Source organism: Topomyia yanbarensis, chromosome 1 (assembly GCF_030247195.1).
Source record: "Topomyia yanbarensis strain Yona2022 chromosome 1, ASM3024719v1, whole genome shotgun sequence".
Lineage (NCBI taxonomy): Eukaryota > Metazoa > Arthropoda > Insecta > Diptera > Culicidae > Topomyia > Topomyia yanbarensis.
In genome coordinates, this window is record NC_080670.1 from 91,541,994 (window position 1) to 91,563,019 (window position 21,026).

General features: G+C 41.9%; 1 protein-coding gene across 3 annotated transcripts in view; it reads left to right on the forward strand.

Moving 5' to 3' along the window:
• Window positions 1-21,026, forward strand: part of LOC131694216 (CUE domain-containing protein 2-A) — a 363,208-nt gene that overhangs the window by 221,576 nt on the left and 120,606 nt on the right. The window lies entirely within an intron of this gene.

Below are 21,026 nucleotides of genomic sequence, written 5' to 3' on the forward strand. Positions count from 1 at the left end.
AGTGATTTACCGTTCCTTTCGGAATAGGGTACACGCTGCTGCTCACATTGTAGCGCGCGTGCAGCCCAGAACATCTAAGGGCATCACGGACCTGTTATCGCTCAATCTCGTTTTGTTGCACACAAATTGTCCAAATAAGCAGAACTTGACATATCAGGCCAGACTACTTCGCCGGTTGGACGATACTGCCGGACGGAAACTGAACAGCATGGTTACTCATACCCACAGCCCCGCCGTACCGATTGCTAACCGAACAGGATCATCATCTGACTACTGACACTGTTCTAGTTTATTTGATTGAGTCCCGCTCGTTACCAGAATTAACCAGACAAATCACTTCACGAGCGAAAAACGGCCATGCACCACTACCCTTATATTTGAGAAAGAGTTATTAATCTGTCTTACCTCAATAAGTTCGGACCTGGTAAGTTTTCTCGTGTTGAGTCAAATTAAGCCGCAGGCTCCACTCCTGGTGGTGCCCTTCCGTCAATTCCTTTAAGTTTCAACTTTGCAACCATATTTCCCCCGGAACCTAATTTTGGTTTCCCGGAAGCTACTGAGAGCACCATAATGTAGCGTCTCCCAATTGCTAATTGGCAGAGTTTACGGTTAGAACTAGGGCGGTATCTAATCGACTTCGATTCTCTAACTTTAGTTCTTGATTAATGAAAGCATCCATGGCAAATGCTTTCGCTTTAGTTAGTCTGACGACGGTCTACGAATTTCACCTCTCGCGCCGTAATACTATTGCCCCCAACTACTTCTGTTAATCATTACCTCTTGATCTGGATTACAAACCAATGAATATTAAGACCGAGGTCATATTCCATTATTCCATGCAAGATTATTCGCGGCCATAGTGATAGCCTGCCTAGAGCACTCTAATTTGTTCAAGGTAATAGCAGCAGGGCTTGTAGGAAACTCCAGCACCCGATAAAAGGCAACAGACGCCACAACGACACACACGAACCAGGATAGCCCGCGCGGCCGCACCCAGTCTTATAGTCTTAACAATCCAGTGACCTACTACCATTATTAGGAGTAGCACCCGTGTTGGTCAAGAATAAACTTCGAACGTTTTAACCGCAACAATTATAATATACGCTAGTGGAGCTGGTATTACCGCGGCTGCTGGCACCAGACTTGCCCTCCACTTGATCCTTGTTGAAGGATTTATACTCAACTCATTCCAATAATAAGGCATCAAGTGGCGCCTTATATTGTTATTTCTCGTCACTACCTCCCCGTGCCGGGATTGGGTCATTTACGCGCCTGCTGCCTTCCTTGGATGTGGTAGCCATTTCTCAGGCTCCCTCTCCGGAATCGAACCCTGATTCCCCGTTACCCGTTGCAACTATGGTAGTCCTCTATACTACCATCAATAGTTGATAGGGCAGATATTTGAAAGATCTGTCGTCGGTGCGAGACCATACGATCAACAAAATTATCCAGATTTCAACTCCAGCGTCACGGAGGACGATTGGTTTGACTAATAATTGCACAGGTTCCGCGAGGTCCCTGCATATTGCATGTATTAGCTCTAGATTTTCCACAGTTATCCAAGTAACTAGTGAAATGATCTTGTAAATTATAGCTGTAATACTGAGCCTTATGCGGTTTCACATTAAATCTGTTTGTACTTAGACATGCATGGCTTAACCTTTGAGACAAGCGTATATTACTGGTAGGATCAACCAGAATTCGTCAGTCACAACAACAAAACACGTTGAAGCAAGGCCCGCTTCAATCTCTTTTTTGTTATTGTACCTCCTCTCGCGCTGCTGCTATGTGCTGCTGCTGTGTGTTCTGTTCCAGGGGGAACAATCCACCCGCACACACCATCGGCATCGCGCATCATCATCGAACCTCATCACAACGTTTTTCAGTAGTAAAAAATCGTTTCTCTTTCGCATGAGACGCTCACACACGCGCAAACGCAAAGGCCATGCCGTTTAGCGCGGGGGGTCAAGCAAAACAATCGTCAAAAGATTCTCCATCTTTGCCTCTGTATCACACCCGGCGGGTTGTGCTGTTGTCATAATACATGCTACTGTCGCTATCTATCGCTTATAACGTGGTAGCCTATAACATTCATGTGTTAACATTAATGTGTTAACACTCACCCTCGTGTCGCGTGTCGTAAGAGAACCGGTAATCAGCCCGACCAAGCAAACAGGCAACCCCTGCGCCATGTAAGACCAATCAGCCAATTCTCTAACGTGCCCTCGCTTCGCCTATCCGCACAACAGTGAGCCACGCACTGCAACAGTCACCCCCGATGTGACCAACCACAGCCGCCAACTCTCTTACACGTCCTCGCTTCGCCTATCCGCACAGAGAGCCACTGCTGGCTAAACAAAAATTTGTATCGCATTTTGCATAACTTCTCTATGTCCGGCCAGCCTTCCTCTCATCACCACAAGCTAACTCTCACACGGTTTCGCCTCTTGGCTGCCATACGGACCTATACACACAATGTGTATTTGCATTTTGTATAACTTCTCTATGTCCGGCCAGCCTTCCTCTCATCACCACAAGCCAACTCTCTCACACGGTTTCGCCTCTTGGCTGCCATACGGACCCATACACACATTGTGTATTTGCATTTTGCATAACTTCTCTATGTCCGGCCAGTCTCCCTCTCACCACCACAAGCCAACCCTCTTACACGTTTTCGCCTCTTGGCTGCCATACGGACCCATTCATACATTGCGTGTTTGCAGTTTGCATAACCTCTCTATGTCCGACCAGCCTTCCTCTCACCACCACAAGCCAACCCTCTCACACGGTTTCGCCTCTTGGCTGCCATACGGACCCATTCATACATTGCGTGTTTGCATTTTGCATAACTTCTCTATGTCCGGCCAGCCTTCCTCTCACCATCACAAGCCAACCCTCTCACACGGTTTCGCCTCTTGGCTGCCATACGGACCCATTCATACATTGCGTGTTTGCATTTTGCATAACTTCTCTATGTCCGGCCAGTATTCGTCTCACCACCACAAGCCAACCCTCTCATACGGTTTCGCCTCTTGGCTGCCATACGGACCCATTCATACATTGCGTGTTTGCATTTTGCATAACTTCTCTATGCCCGGCCAGCCTTCCTCTCACCACCACAAGCCAACCCTCTCACACGGTTTCGGCTCTTGGATGCCATGCGGAGCCATGCATACAATAATGCGTATTAGCATTTTGCATAACTTCTCTCTGTCCAGCCAGCCAGCCGCTCTCTCACCACAAGCCAACTCTCTCACACGGTTTCGCCTCTTGGCCGCCGCCGGACAGACCGCCTGTATCGTAGTGGACCATATGGCTAGGCTTGCCGCATACCCTCGCACTACGTTCGACTTTTTTCCTTTCCAAAACCTCTACCGCTCGCTCGATTCGAACCCGCCAGTGGGAGTAGTGTTTTCGGGTTGCCTCTGGGCTTGCCTCGGACCTTCGGTATACCCGCATACACTGTGATAGTCGGAAATGCCTTTATATATATATATATATATATATATATATATATATATATATATATATATATATATATATATATATATATATATATATATATATATATATATATATATATATATATATATATATATATATATATATATATATATATATATATATATATATATATATATATATATATATATATATATATATATATATATATATATATATATATATATATATATATATATATATATATATATATATATATATATATATATATATATATATATATATATATATATATATATATATATATATATATATATATATATATATATATATATATATATATATATATATATATATATATATATATATATATATATATATATATATATATATATATATATATATATATATATATATATATATATATATATATATATATATATATATATATATATATATATATATATATATATATATATATATATATATATATATATATATATATATATATATATATATATATATATATATATATATATATATATATATATATATATATATATATATATATATATATATATATATATATATATATTTGTTCTCCTGTATACAAACAGCCATCATCAATGCCGGTTGAAATACGTTAATAGTGCGAAGTGCACTTATCGGCTACCCGCGGCACACCGACAGGCGAAACCATACACTACGTCTGTACTGCGAGCAATGGCAATATGAGGCATAGTTCAAAATTAAGCAAAATGCAAAATCAATCCCATCCGAGACGGCTGCGAGAGCGACCGTCGCTAGCAAGATCCGCACAAAGCAGAATATGAAACTTCTCTTATTTTACCAGCGAAAGATCCGCACAAAGCAGAATTGAAAACTTCTCTTATTGTACCGGTCGGGTTCTTCATTGGACTGGCTGTGCGTGCCTATACAAACACGCAGCTGGCTTTGCATTTGCAAGCTGAGCGACGGTAACGGGAAGGTGCGTGGCGCACCTAGCGTATGCGTCTATGCTTGATGTGCTGCTGTGGTAGCGGTAATACACAGTGCTCGTCTTTTATACGTTGCATGTAAGAGGACACTTACGGGAATTGGATTTTCGCCTACTTGGGTATTTATCCCAGACTGGAAATGTTCTAGCGGAATGTTATACATTAGATTGGCAGTCCGTAGAAGGTTACCGTACATTTTTGACCCGTTTAGAAGTTATATGCGATACCAGATATAGCAAAAAGTCACTATTTGACACTCGAATGACCCTAGTAGGCTTTGCCTACCACCAAAATATTAGCCCCGCACTCGTATTATCAATACCGACTGAGATACGTTCACTACAACATGCCGACCATGCACACTTATGAGGCATAAGTGGAAGTTAGGCAAAAAGCAAAACACAGGTCCATGCCATGGTGTGTGACCGGTACCGGCAGTATGGCGGTACACCACATGCCGATCATGCACACTTATGAGGCATAAGTGGAAGTTAGGCAAAATGCAAAACACAGGTCCATGCCATGGAGTGTGACCGGCACCGGCAGTATGGCGGTACAACACATGCCGGTCATGCACACTTATGAGGCATAAGTGGGATTTAGGCAAAATGCAAAACACACCACTAGTAGGCTTTGCATACCACCAAAACATCAGCTCCGTACTCGTAGTATCAATGCCGGCTGAGATGATTTCACCGTGTCGGAGGCAGTGGGTACCCGCAGTGACATACACCACACCTCGGCCGATCGACTCGACCGTATGGGTGGTGATTATTAGCAGCGTAAATGGCAGTAGTAAATTAATCCTCATGTTGATGAAAATCTATCTATAGGGAGTGTGGTAATCGTGAAGATGTATGGCAAAAAGGCATTTCCGACTATCACAGTGTATGCGGGAATCCCGAAGGTCCGAGGCAAGCCCAGAGGCAACCCGAAAACACTACTCCCACTGGCGGGTTCGAATCGAGCGAGCGGTAGAGGTTTTGGAAAGGAAAAAAGTCGAACGTAATGCGAGGGTATGCGGCAAGCCTAGCCATATGGTCCACTACGATACAGGCGGTCTGTCCGGCGGCGCAAGGGTAGACTGTATCGAAGGTATGCAATATACAAACACGCACTATTGTATGCATGGGTCCGTATGGCGGCCAAGAGGCGAAACCGTGTGAGAGAGTTGGCTTGTGGTGAGAGAGCGGCTGGCTGGCTGGACAGAGAGAAGTTATGCAAAATGCAAAGACGCATTATTGTATGCATGGCTCCGTATGGCAGCCAAGAGCCGAAACCGTGTGAGAGGGTTGGCTTGTGGTGGTGAGAGGAAGGCTGGCCGGACATAGAGAAGTTATGCAAAATGCAAACACGCAATGTATGAATGGTTCCGTATGGCAGCCAAGAGGCGAAACCGTGTGAGAGGGTTGGCTTGTGGTGGTGAGAGGAAGGCTGGCCGGACATAGAGAAGTTATGCAAAATGCAAACACGCAATGTATGAATGGGTCCGTATGGCAGCCAAGAGGCGAAACCGTGTGAGAGGGTTGGCTTGTGGTGGTGAGACGAATGCTGGCCGGACATAGAGAAGTTATGCAAAATGCTAACACGCAATGTATGAATGGGTCCGTATGGCAGCCAAGAGGCGAAAACGTGTAAGAGGGTTGGCTTGTGGTGGTGAGAGGAAGGCTGGCCGGACATAGAGAAGTTATGCAAAATGCAAACACGCAATGTATGAATGGGTCCGTATGGCAGCCAAGAGGCGAAACCGTGTGAGAGGGTTGGCTTGTGGTGGTGAGACTAATACTGGCCGGACATAGAGAAGTTATGCAAAATGCAAACACGCACTATTGTATGCATGGGTCCGTATGGCGGCCAAGAGGCGAAACCGTGTGAGAGAGTTGGCTTGTGGTGAGAGAGCGGCTGGCTGGCTGGACAGAGAGAAGTTATGCAAAATGCAAACACGCATTATTGTATGCATGGCTCCGTATGGCAACCAAGAGCCGAAAACGTGTGAGAGAGTTGGCTTGTGGTGGTGAGAGGAAGGCTGGCCGGACATAGAGAAGTTATGCAAAATGCAAACACGCAATGTATGAATGGGTCCGTATGGCAGCCAAGAGGCGAAACCGTGTGAGAGGGTTGGCTTGTGGTGGTGAGAGGAAGGCTGGCCGGACATAGAGAAGTTATGCAAAATGCAAACACGCAATGTATGAATGGGTCCGTATGGCAGCCAAGAGGCGAAACCGTGTGAGAGGGTTGGCTTGTGGTGGTGAGACGAATACTGGCCGGACATAGAGAAGTTATGCAAAATGCAAACACGCAATGTATGAATGGGTCCGTATGGCAGCCAAGAGGCGAAACCGTGTGAGAGGGTTGGCTTGTGGTGGTGAGAGGAAGGCTGGCCGGACATAGAGAAGCTATGCAAAATGCAAACACGCAATGTATGAATGGGTCCGTATGGCAGCCAAGAGGCGAAACCGTGTGAGAGGGTTGGCTTGTGGTGGTGAGAGGAATGCTGGTTGGACATAGAGAGGTTATGCAAACTGCAAACACGCAATGTATGAATGGGTCCGTATGGCAGCCAAGAGGCGAAAACGTGTGAGAGGGTTGGCTTGTGGTGGTGAGAGGAAGGCTGGCCGGACATAGAGAAGTTATGCAAAATGAAAATACACATTGTGTGTATGGGTCCGTATGGCAGCCAAGAGGCGAAACCGTGTGAGAGAGTTGGCTTGTGGTGATGAGAGGAAGGCTGGCCGGACATAGAGAAGTTATACAAAATGCAAATACACATTGTGTGTATAGGTCCGTATGGCAGCCAAGAGGCGAAACCGTGTGAGAGTTAGCTTGTGGTGATGAGAGGAAGGCTGGCCGGACATAGAGAAGTTATGCAAAATGCGATACAAATTTTTGTTTAGCCAGCAGTGGCTCTCTGTGCGGATAGGCGAAGCGAGGGCGTGTAAGAGAGTTGGCGGCTGTGGTTGGTCACATCGGGGGTGACTGTTGCAGTGCGTGGCTCACTGTTGTGCGGATAGGCGAAGCGAGGGCACGTTAGAGAATTGGCTGATTGATCTTACATGGCGCAGGGGTTGCCTGTTTGCTTGGTCGGGCTGATTACCGGTTCTCTTACGACACGCGACACGAGGGTGAGTGTTAACACATTAATGTTAACACCTGAATGTTATACGGCTACCACGTTATAAGCGATAGATAGCGACAGTAGCATGTATTATGACAACAGCACAACCCGCCGGGTGTGATACAGAGGCAAAGATGGAGAATCTTTTGACGATTGTTTTGCTTGACCCCCCGCGCTAAACGGCATGGCCTTTGCGTTTGCGCGTGTGTGAGCGTCTCATGCGAAAGAGAAACGATTTTTTACTACTGAAAAACGTTGTGATGAGGTTCGATGATGATGCGCGATGCCGATGGTGTGTGCGGGTGGATTGTTCCCCCTGGAACAGAACACACAGCAGCAGCACATAGCAGCAGCGCGAGAGGAGGTACAATAACAAAAAAGAGATTGAAGCGGGCCGGGTGTTTTGTTGTTGCGACTGACGAATTCTGGTTGATCCTACCAGTAATATACGCTTGTCTCAAAGGTTAAGCCATGCATGTCTAAGTACAAACAGATTTAATGTGAAACCGCATATATATATATATATATATATATATATATATATATATATATATATATATATATATATATATATATATATATATATATATATATATATATATATATATATATATATATATATATATATATATATATATATATATATATATATATATATATATATATATATATATATATATATATATATATATATATATATACATATATATATATATATATATATATATATATATATATATATATATATATATATATATATATATAAATATATATATATATATATATATATATATATATATATATATATATATATATATATATATTATAACCAATTATTTTGTCGTTTGATACATTGAACAGTATTTGTTTGTATTCAATTATCCACAGTTTTGATTATGCTGTATGTTTTCTGCGTGGAAGTAAAAATGAGTGCATCTAAGCAGCTTGGATTGAACTGGAAGATGTAGCATTATGTCAAGCTGGGCATGATGTGTCCCAGGATCCGATTGATGGGATGCAAGCAAGAAGCGGAATTTTATTGGCTTTGAAGCTTGCAAAAGCCCGAAAAAATTTATATGTGGAGGCCAATACGAAAGCTAATGATAGTATCCAACGAAAATCGAAAATAGCTGCGAACAAATGGTGATGATTGTGGGGACTGTGGAAACTAAGATTCCAGAAGAAAGAAAATGCGTGTATTTTTCTCGCGCAAAATTTTTAATTCAGGGCCAGTAGTAAAAAGAAGATCACGACGACAATGGTTTATCACACAATCTGCAGCGCTTAGTTCGAAAACGCTGGATTTAATTGCTAATAGGTACGCATGGCAGGACACAGATCACACCTGTTACATCATCACCATCTCATTTCATCAGGTGGTTCATCATATTTTCGAGGGATAATATTGTGTTGTGGTGTACAGTCGTGATTCGCTGGTTGGACACTTTTTAACTGGACCGCTTTTTAGTTGGACCTCCGCTAGTTGGACCATTGTCCACCTAAAAAGCATCTGAACGTCAAAATCTCGTGCCAAATTTACTTTGACAATCAATCTGACAATATTTAGGGATAAGAACAGATGCATTTACACTGCCAACATCTCCTTTGGAGAGTTTTTGACATTTGTCAGTCGGTCTAACTAGCGAATCAAATTCGTTAGTTGGACAAGGCTGTGGTCCAACCAGCGAATCACGACTGTATACTACCCAAGATCGCTTATTTGCCCCGTTTTCTATGGGATTTCCTATCTTCTACTTTGCTGTTTGTTGTTCTACTTTGCTGTTTGTTGTTATTTTATCGCTTTGGAGGTGCTATGGGAGACCTCAGCGCTTGCTCTGGGGAAGTGCATTGTGGATCACTTTTGTTTGCAGTTGTGCGGGGGAGATCCCTCATGTTTGTCGGGTGATTGATGGTTGTCTCGATGCGCTGTGATTTTGGTGTGCTCAAGGTCGCACATCATGTACGCTGGGTTGTGTGCGATGAGCCCTTGAGCGAATGTATGTTGTTCCATTTCATTTCGCATTCTACTTCGCTATACATGCATATTGCATACATGCTGTCATTGTTAATTGCACAGTCTGACCATTGTCATTTTTTGCCGAAGCTGAACGGGGTTTCTTGTTCAGGGTCTGCCATCTGAAGAGTGCGCGTAGCGAGCCTGAGACAATCAGTTTTACAAAGCCTTTTCTTCCAGCCCGGTGGACAGTGGGTCTTCTTCTAAAAAAAACCGATTTAATCCACCTAGCAGTGAGATGAGACATGTCTTACACATTTCACTATTGGATTAGTTTGCAGAACTCACGAGAAGTATGCACCCAACTAGAGGTGGGATGAAAACAGTTTCTAGTCTTGCACGAATAAAATCTCGAATAAACTGAATAAATTATAGAAATCAACAAAACGAACGAAATAAAAAAGTAAAGCAAAAAATGGAATAATAGGTTTTTAGATTCATAAAATGAGTAGAAAAATTAATGTAAATCAAAATTATAATATACACGAATCAAATTAGATTAGGTTATTAAATAAAAATTAAGATTATATTTAGATATAGTTTTAAGATTAATAGAATAAATTGACTCATACTAACAAACTGAATGAAATAAAACGAATAACTGAACATGAAATGCATAAAATTAAAGATATGAATAAAATGAATCAAATGAATAAAATGATTCAAATGAATTAATTGAATCAAATGAATCAAATGAATCAAATGAATCAAATGAATCAAATGAATCAAATGAATCAAATGAATCAAATGAATCATATGAATCAAATGAATCATACGAATCAAATGAATCAAATGAATCAAATGAATCAAATGAATCAAATGAATCAAATGAATCAAATGAATCAAATGAATCAAATGAATCAAATGAATCAAACGAATCAAATGAATCAAATGAATCAAATGAATCAAATGAATCAAATGAATCAAATGAAATCAATGAATCAAATGAATCAAATGAATCAAATGAATCAAATGAATCAAATGAATCAAATGAATCAAATGAATCAAATGAATCAAATGAATCAAATGAATCAAATGAATCAAATGAATCAAATGAATCAAATGAATCAAATGAATCAAATGATTCAAATGAATCAAATGAATCAAATGAATCAAATGAATCAAATGAATCAAATGAATCAAATGAATCAAATGAATCAAATGAATCAAATGAATCATATGAATCAAATGAATCAAATGAATCAAATGAATCAAATGAATCAAATGAATCAAATGAATCAAATGAATTAAATGAATCAAATGAATCAAATGAATCAAACGAATCAAATGAATCAAACGAATCACATGAATCACATGAATAACAAGAATCAAATGAATCAAATTAATCAAATGAATCAAATGAATAAAAAAAATGGATGAACAAAATGAATAAAGTGAAAAATAAATGAAATTCATAAATAAAACAAACGAATCAAATAAACAAAATGAGCTGAAGTGATAGAATGAATAAAAAGAAGAAAATTAGCAGAATTAAATGCATTGATTAAAATGAAAAAATGAAGAATGGTAAAAGGTTATAAATTAATATAAAGAAATAAATTGAATCAAATAAACTATTTGGAAGAAAAGATTGAAACTGAAAAAGTAGTCAGATTATTAAAATGAAGAAACTGAACAAAATGATTAAACTGGAAAAAATGAATAGAATGCATACAATGAAAACAATGAATAAAATAAGTTAAATGAGTTATGAGTAAAATGCACAAAAAGAATAAACTGATCAGAGTGAATCCAAAGAATGAAACGAATAAAATAAGTAAAATGAACGCAGATGAACAAACGATAAAAAGATGCGTAATGAAATAATTAATTAAAATGAAATGGTCATATATTTGAAGCCAAAAACATTTTTGAATAAAGAAAATGAATAAAACGGATTGTACGAATTTGAGAACCATTGCATCAGAAAGTTTTGAAATGTTTTTGAAAATCTCATCTTCTGAGAAAAGGCTAATAAATATGCAATGGACTTTCTTTTTTTGGCTTTATTCTTTTTGTTTTCATGCTTCTTTACTTGACGAATTCGAAGTTTACTTTTTGGTCACATATTCCTGAAAAAAAGATTTATGTACAATATAGAATTTACTGGTCCAGTATTTTAACGCGCAATTGAATATAGTAAAATGAGACAAGGTCACATGTGCTTTCAAGCCCCTTGCACAGAGAACGAGAGGGAGAATGCGATTCGTGAATGAGACAGGTTGATATTTCAAAATTTTTATTTACATTGAAGTAAATAGTGTGAAATGTCTAGGCTATGTCGATAGCATAAAAGCCGTGCATTCAGTTGATTGCAATGCAGTCTCTTTCCATTCATCCGTATAGCTTTCATATTGTTTCGTTCGGAATTCTCGTGCAGGAAATATGGATAAATAAGCCCTACACAGACCAATACTGTGAAAAAAAATTGGTTCAAACTACTCAGTATATCCAAATATGGACGACGATAAGTTAGAAGACACCTTGTAGTTGCATCTCCCATCGAGAGTGGGTACTTTGGGAGACTTCTTTTCTTGGATCTAATTTGTGGATATTTTTGGTCTTTGATCCGTTATTTTTCATGAATGTTCGTACCAATACAACGAATGTGCAGCTGATACAACTCATGGTTCATTCGCCTGCGCAACGTTCCGTCTTCCATCTGCACGCTACCATAGATGGTACGCAACACCTTTCGTTCGAAAACTCCAAGGGCGCGTTGGTCCTCCACGAGTATAGTCCAGGTCTCGTGGCCGTAGAGGACCACCGATCTAATTAGCGTCTTGTAGATAATCAACTTCGTGCGGCGGCGAATTTTGTTCGACCGGAGCGTCCTCCGGAGTCCAAAGTAGGCACGATTTCCCGCCAAGATCCCTCTCTGAATTTCTCTGCTGTTATCATTGTCGTCGGTTACCAGTGAGCCCGAATACATGAATTCGTCGACCATCTCGGTTTCGTCACCGTCAATCCGAACTCGGGTGGGAGGTTCACATTGTCGTCTCTAGAACCTCTTCCTCTCATGTATTTTGTCTTCGAAACGTTGATGGCAATTCCAATCCTACTGGCTTCAGCTTTCAGTCTTTGAGCATATAATGCATTCAAAATTCAATAGAGATACGAATAGTTCAAATATCGCACGTGGAATGTCTCTTTTGAAAATTTCCATCGTCAAACTTTCATATTACCCAGTTAAGCCAAATATTTTTCTGATATAACCATGAATTTCCTTAATTATAATGTAGATACAGGCTTTGAATACAATTGAATTAAAGTTGAGTTGATGTAGCAGCAGACAAAAAATAGTTTTGTTTTCTCAAACCTTCGCAATTACAATTAATAAATATTTCAGATTGGCAGAAGATCTTATCACACAACTTAGAAATGGATACAGAAATAGCTAGATAGATTCGATAGAAGAGAGAGAGACAGAGAGAGAGAGACAGAGAGAGAGAGAGAGGTGGGGACGTGTGAAGAATTGCAAATGATGGTTAATGCAGTGACATTATTTTTATAGGTATATTATTATGATATATTGATTTCTTACATTCTTGTCATAAATAATGTAAGCAGTAATTTTTGCGCCACAACCAGTATAACCTAAATCTTGCAAAAGAGCTAAATTTTCGCTAGATTTTTGGGCTTCAAACATACAGTTGCTTTCGGTGACGCCACAAGTATAATTATATGAGAAATCTTTTATCTCACTACTAGGTGAATTACTTGTTGATCTGTGTATTGATATACCATCCAACATTTACCTCATGATTGAACGCAATACCTAATCCAAGGAATAAATACTAAAAATCACTGTTTCTTTATCAACACATTATTTTGTCTTTGAAGTGAACTTATATATTGATTTTTGAGAAATAGTTAATTTATTATAGGGGTAATTCACAACCTGTTCTCAACATCGAATTCCTTGAATAACGTAGATGTGTTTTCATACCCCGATATTCAAAATCGGTTTAGTTTTACCCCTAAAACACCAGTAAAGCAATACTCTGTATGAAACAATCTCATTTTTAATTAGTGGAAATTGGCAAGCGAGGACTAAAAATGTTTAATATCTCCGCTGCTCGTGCACGGATTTAGACAATCTATAGCTTGTTAGAAAGGTATTTTTACAAGCTTTTTATTTATGTGCGGACAATATTGTATTTTTTGAAAGTTATTTGCAAAAAAACCTGCTGTGTTTTGACGAAATTGCCCATATCTCAGAAAGTAAACAACATATCGAAAATCAAAAATAATAGTGTCAAATGGCAACGTTAGGCCTTTCATTTGAAACTAGTTTCATTAAGATCGGTTCAGCCATTGCTGAGATAATTACATGACATTTTGTACATACATACATACACACATACACACACACATACAGACATTTTCTCAATTCGTCGAGCTGAGTCGATTGGTATATGAGACTCGGCCCTCCGGGCCTCGGAAAAAGTTTTCAAAGTTTGAGCGAATCCTATACATTTCTTTAGTAAGAAATGTAAAATGGGTAGCAGGCGTGTAGTGATCGGGGTTTATTCCATTTAAAACTTCACTGAGCTTCGTTGCAGTTGTCGAATCAGTGGGCCTACTGTGCCCTTTTTGATGAAATATTTTCTTACCACGGAGGGTGGCTTTTGGAATGGTCTGGAAATTTCGTTGATCTGAAAGTCGTCGAAGGTTAGACACGACGTTGGCTCGTGTCTTGAAGAAATAGAACTGGATGGATTTCAAATCATAATTGTTCAAGCCGCACCGTTTGATAACCTCGGTTGGATGAAACGAAAAATGGAAAATAATGCTAGATGCATTAAATGGGGGTCCTCCTTCAACTCGAGTATATGTATGTAATTGTGTATATGTGTGTATGGATGTATACATGTATTACAATGCGTATCTGCATGTAGGTATTTGTATATGTATGTGTGTATGAATGTATGTGTATATTTTTTATGTATACATGTGTGTATCTATGTATGTATATATGCACAGAAAAAAAAATATTTTGCCATTTTAAATTTATTTTCGTGCACATATTTGGTCGGTGTTGGGTGGGACCGGACTGGGTGACAATGCATTGATTTCGAGAAAAATGCGTTTAAATTTTGAATCGCAGCATCCTTTACATTATAGTTGGAAAATATTTTTTGCCATGATTCTTGTTTATTGTTTCATATTTCAAATCTGGTAAAAGTGGAATGTAGCTGAAGGAATTCTTTATCCAGTGCTACCATTAACTCATTTTTTGATGTTTTGCGACTTAGTCCGGTCTGACTTGACACCGACCAATGCACTTTAATGTATTTTTAATCCAATATTGCTGTAAAATAAATGACATGTAATATTACACGAACGAAAGTGTAAAATCATATGCTTTTTGATGCTCCCATTGAGTGCATCGAGTTCAACTTAATTGTCAATCAAATTTTTGTTTCAAGCTTTGTATGTTTACATTCGTATTGATTTACATGTCGTTTAAATTTCATTATTTTTTGGTGTGTGTATGTGTATATGTCGGTATATGTACATATAAATGTTCAAAAAATGGTTGCATTATACACGGGATTGTTTTGTAGTGCACACATATAATCTATTAATGTGAAAAACTGATACTTCTGGATAGAAGTCAGATCTTCCTCCAGCTTCCTTACAGCCCCTTGGAGATCTCCAATGGAACAACTTACACAAGTCCAACAGGCAGTGACACCAGACTAAGAAAACCTATTTTAATCCACCTAGCGGTGCAATTGTGCCTTTCTCAATCATGAATCACGAGAATGTGTGCGTTGTTTATATTCATTAAAAACTTTTAAATGCATATATTACATTTTATTATTATACATCACATGACAACTATATACAGGAAAATAAATCATTATTCGAGTTCTAAAATTTTGAAAAAGAAAAAACAGCCATGGTAATATTGAACTGAAAAAAGGTGCGAAATCGGCAAAGTCCCAAAAAGTCGATTTTTATAAAAAAAATTTTTCGAGATAACATAAAATCTCGACGTTTCATGCATTTTAAAGATGTTTGGCATCAAAAATACGAATTCGATTTCTGAAATTTCATGAGGTCCCCCTTTGAAAAAAATAAAATTGAGTTCCGGCTTATATGGGAATTTCATATGTGACCGGACGATTTAGTCTATATTTCCGGACCCATATAAGCGATCCGTGCGAAATTTTATTGACATCTATGGGGATATTATAGCTATCATTTGGGACTAAGTTTGTGAAAATCGGCCCAACCATTTTCGGGAAACTGATGTGAGTTCGTAAATTTTGAAAGATGGCCGCTTTTCCCGGGCACTTCCGGAACCCTCTATGGTGGTCAATGTAGTCAACGAAAATTTGGTTGGCCGTCGGTGACCTAGAACAGCAAATTTAAGTTGTTTGAGAGACATTTTAGCGAATTTTTTTACCTTTTTTGCTTTCATCGGAGTATCGGTTTGAATCACAATTTGCTATGTGATCGCACGCCACAACCTGTAACTCCGGAACCGGAAGTCGGATCGGGATGAAATTAAATAGCCATTTACGGGGACGCAATACCTTTCATTTGAGGCCAAGTTTAGTCGAATCGGTCTAGCCATCTCCGAGAAACCGATGTGACTGTTATTCTGAATTTAGATACTTCCGCCGGGGCTTCCGGAACCGATGATGGTGGCTGATGTGGCCAAATAGACTTTGAATGGATGTTAGTGACCTAATACTACAAATCGAAGCAGTTGTGGTCATATTTTGGAAAAATTTTCACCTTTATACATTCATTGCAGAATTTATTAAAATTCGACATTTTCTGCGTGTTCGTACTCATCACCCTGTAATTCCGGAACCGGAAGTCGGATCCATTAGAAATTCAATAGCAGCCTATGGGAACGTTGCACCTTTCATTTGAGACTAAGTTTGTCAAAATCGGTTCAGCCATCTCTGAGAAAAATGAGTGACATTTTTGGTCACATACACACACACATACGCACATACACACACATACATACATACACACATACATACACACAGAGACATTTGCCGAACTCGACGAACTGAATCGAATGGTTTATGTCACTCGGGCCTCCGTTAAAAAATCGGTTTTCAGAGCAATTGCAATACCTTTCTATTGAGAAAGGCAAAAAGGTGCGAAATCGGCAAAGTCCCAAAAAGTCGATTTTTATAAAAAAAAATTTTCGAGATAACATAAAATCTCGACGTTTCATGCATTTTAAAGATGTTTGGCATCAAAAATACGAATTCGATTTCTGAAATTTCATGAGGTCCCCCTTTGAAAAATAAAATTGAGTTCCGGCTTATATGGGAATTTCATATGTGACCGGACGATTTATTCTATATTTCCGGACCCATATAAGCGATCCGTTCGAAATTTTATAGACATCTGTGGGGATATTATAGCTATCATTTGGGACTAAGTTTGTGAAAATCGGCCCAACCATTTCCGGGAAACTGATGTGAGTTCGTAAATTTTGAAAGATGGCCGCTTTTCCCGGGCACTTCCGGAACCATCTATGGTGGTCAATGTAGTCAACGAAAATTTGGTTGGCCGTCGGTGACCTAGAACAGCAAATTTAAGTTATTTGAGAGACATTTTAGCGAATTTTTTACCTTTTTTGCTTTCATCGGAGTATCGGTTTGAATCACAATTTGCTATGTGATCGCACGCCCCAGCCTGTAACTCCGAAACCGGAAGTCGGATCGGGATGAAATTAAATAGCCATTTACGGGGACGCAATACCTTTCATTTGAGTCCAAGTTTAGTCGAATCGGTCTAGCCATCTCCGAGAAACCGATGTGACTGTTATTCTGAATTTAGATACTTCCGCCGGGGCTTCCGGAACCGATGATGGTGGCCAATGTGGCCAAATAGACTTTGAATGGATGTTAGTGACCTAATACTATAAATCGAAGCAGTTGTGGTCATATTTTGGAAAAAATTTCACCATTATACATTCATTGCAGAAGTTATTAAAATCGACATTTTCTGCGTGTTCGTACTCATCACCCTGTAATTCCAGAACCGGAAGTCGGATCCATTAGAAATTCAATAGCAGCCTATGGGAACGTTGCACCTTTCATTTGAGACTAAGTTTGTCAAAATCGGTTCAGCCATCTCTGAGAAAAATGAGTGACATTTTTGGTCACATACACACACACATACGCACATACACACACATACATACATACACACATAACATACGTACATGGAACTATTGAGAACCAGAGCTACAGGTCCAAAGCCCTGGTAAAGGAGGATGGTTGTGATCATCCGGGCCGAGATCACCTCGTAAAGCAAGGTAGGGCATAACCCCAATTCCAAGGCGTGAAGCGACCCGTGCCGAGGGATGAGTGATCGAGGGGGTGAAAAAGATGCTCGATCGTTAACGGAGCCTGTGGGGTACCTGGGCAATCCCCACAGTAAGCGTCCCTTACCACGCTAATGCGGAGCTCTGGCGTGGCGGACATATATTTCTCGCGCTACTCGTGGGTACTTACATGGAGAACAAAAATAAAAATAACAAACAGTCGGAGGTGCCAAACCCCTTCGCTAGAGGTGGTTTGGCGAGGTGTTCCCCCCGTGGGGAGAGTAGTGGAGCGATGAGTGCTGCATCCGAAAGCACCAGTGACCCCCCAGCAGCGGTAGGTAATAACCCTACCAATGCATCGGAGGGGCCAATAGCTGCGATGCGCAAAGTAGCGAAGCAACTCGATTCTATAATCGACTTCGCTAGCGCAAAGCAGAATATAGCCAAGGAGTTGAAGTTGAGCCTCCTGGAGCTCCGGAAAACTGTTCGTGTCGCAAGACAGGAACAGCAGGCCTATGTTGAGAGGGTGGAATGTCGGGAGAGGCCCGACAGAGAAACCCAGACAGTGGCCTCCAATAGGGAGGAAAGAGAGAAGGTCGATAGAGGTTCACAGACAGTGGCCTTTACCTTCTACGGAGCAGCCACGTCGATCGGAGCGGCGACCGAGTTCCCCTCGAAGGGAAAAGGAAAGGGCAATCGCAAGACGTCATCGAATGCGCCCTAGGAAGTCGCCAGGCGAGGGTGCCAAAACCGACACCACTCGGCGTGCAACCGTCAAGGTCAAACGCCGCCTGGGTGAGGTAAGCGAGGGCGAGAGTGACCTCGCTGTGGAGAGCGATGGTACCAGCAACCCGGCACGACCGGGGCAGGGGGGCTCAAACCCCTGGACGCTGGTCACCAAGAAAAAGCCGGCACCGAAACCGGAGGTACCGCGGCCTGCGAGGAAGGCCAAGGACAGAGGCGAAGCCTTGTGGTTAAAAACCGACAAGGACAAATACGCCGATGTCCTTAAATCGATGAAGGCGGCCGAAAGCCTCTCGGCCCTTGGGCAGGATGTGCGTAGCGTAAGACGCACCAACACGGGAGAGATGCTCCTGGTGCTGAAGCGAGGCGCACAATCAAGTGCAGTATACAAGGCCTTGGCCCAAGAGGTCCTTGGTGAGGGCGCCCAAATCAGGTCGCTAGGTGCGGAAACAACTCTCCTGTGCAAGCACTTGGATGAGTTCACGACCGCAGAAGACGTCGTCGCAGCCGTCAAGGAGCACTGCGACGTCACAATCGAGCGGGCCTCTGTGCGATTGAGAGACGGACCCTCTGGCACCCAAGTAGCCTACCTCAGGCTACTGAAGGCGGATGCCAAAAAGGTAACCGAGAAAGGGAAGCTGAAGATCGGCTGGTCGGTATGCCCTATTAGTATACCCCAGCCGCCTTCAGTGGATAGGTGCTATCGGTGCCTTGAATCCGGCCACAAAGCATACGAATGCAAAGGCATAGATAGGAGCAAGCTATGTCGTCGCTGCGGCGAGGAGGGACATAAAGAGCGGGGGTGCACTAAGGCATATAAGTGCCTTATCTGCACCGCTAAGAAGCAAGCCCATAAACATGCTATGGGCGGACCTTCGTGTCCCTTCGGCGAGTTAAATAAGAAGAAGCCGTGAGAGTCATACAGCTAAATCTTAACCATTGTGCAGCAGCCCAACAGCTGCTGTGGCAGTCGGTCTCGGAGTCGAGGACAGATGTCGCCCTCTTATCAGACCCGTACCGCATCCCTGCCGGCAACAGCAATTGGGTGTCGGACGGGTCTGGAATGGTGGCAATCTGTACAACGGGACGGTTCCCGGTTCAAGAGGTAATACACCCCTCCGTCGAGGGTGTGGCGATTGCCAAGATCAATGGTGTGTTCTATTGCAGCTGCTACGCCCCACCAAGGTGGCCAATAGAACAGTTCTACCAGATGATCGACAGGCTCTCGTTGGACCTCGTGGGCCGGAAACCGGTAGTAATAGCGGGAGACTTTAACGCTTGGGCAGTGGAGTGGGGCAGCCGCTGTACAAATAGCAGGGGTCAAGCGCTAAAGGAAGCGCTTGCGAAACTCGATACTGTGCTAGCTAATGATGGCTCCGCTAGTACATTCCGTAGAAACGGAGTGGAGGCGTGGATTGATTTGACCTTTGCCAGCCCGAGTCTGGCTCCAGGCATGGAATGGAGGGTAGACGAAGGCTACACCCATAGCGATCATTCAGCAATCCGCTTTAAGATCAACTATGGTGTGCAGCATCCGAGGGCGGGAGATCCCTGTCAGGTACGCGGGTGGAAGTCCAATCACTTCGACAGCGAAGCTTTCACCGCGGCCCTGGGACTGGAGGCCAACACCGACAGTCTAAGCGGGGATGCGCTGGTAGCTGTTCTATCACGCGCGTGCGATGCCACTATGCCGAGAAAAACACTGCCAAGAAACGGTAGATGCCCGGTATACTGGTGGAGTGCCGAGATTGCAGCTCTACGGTCAGTCTGTCTCAGAGCTAGACGTAGGATGCAAAGAGAGGATGCAAGAGAGAACCGCCGTGAAGTGTTTCGAGCTGCGAAATTGGCCCTTAACAAGGCTATTAAGAGCAGCAAGAGAGCGTGTTTCGACAACCTGTGTGAGAGTGCCAACGCGAATCCGTGGGGTGACGCCTACCGGATTGTGATGGCCAAGACCAAAGGGGGCTCTTCACCCCCAGAACGGTCTCCGGACCGGTTGGCAACGATTATCGAAGTACTCTTCCCGTCTCGAGCCACAAGCCCCTGGCCACCTGCACTACGAGACAGTGCGGGCACGGTCGAAATGGTGGCTCCAGTGACGAATGAAGAACTACTCGCAGTGGCTAAATCCCTAGCAATGAACAAAGCTCCAGGGCCGGATGGAGTTCCAAACAACGCTCTCAAGGCAGCGATCATAGCGAACCCGAACATGTTCAGGCTAGCTATGCAGAGATGCCTTGACGAGTGCCGTTTCCCCGATAGATGGAAAAGGCAGAAACTGGTGCTGTTGCCGAAGCCCGGGAAGCCGCCAGGCGACCCATCGGCGTACAGACCAATCTGTCTGATAGACACGACTGGCAAACTGCTTGAGAGGATCATCCT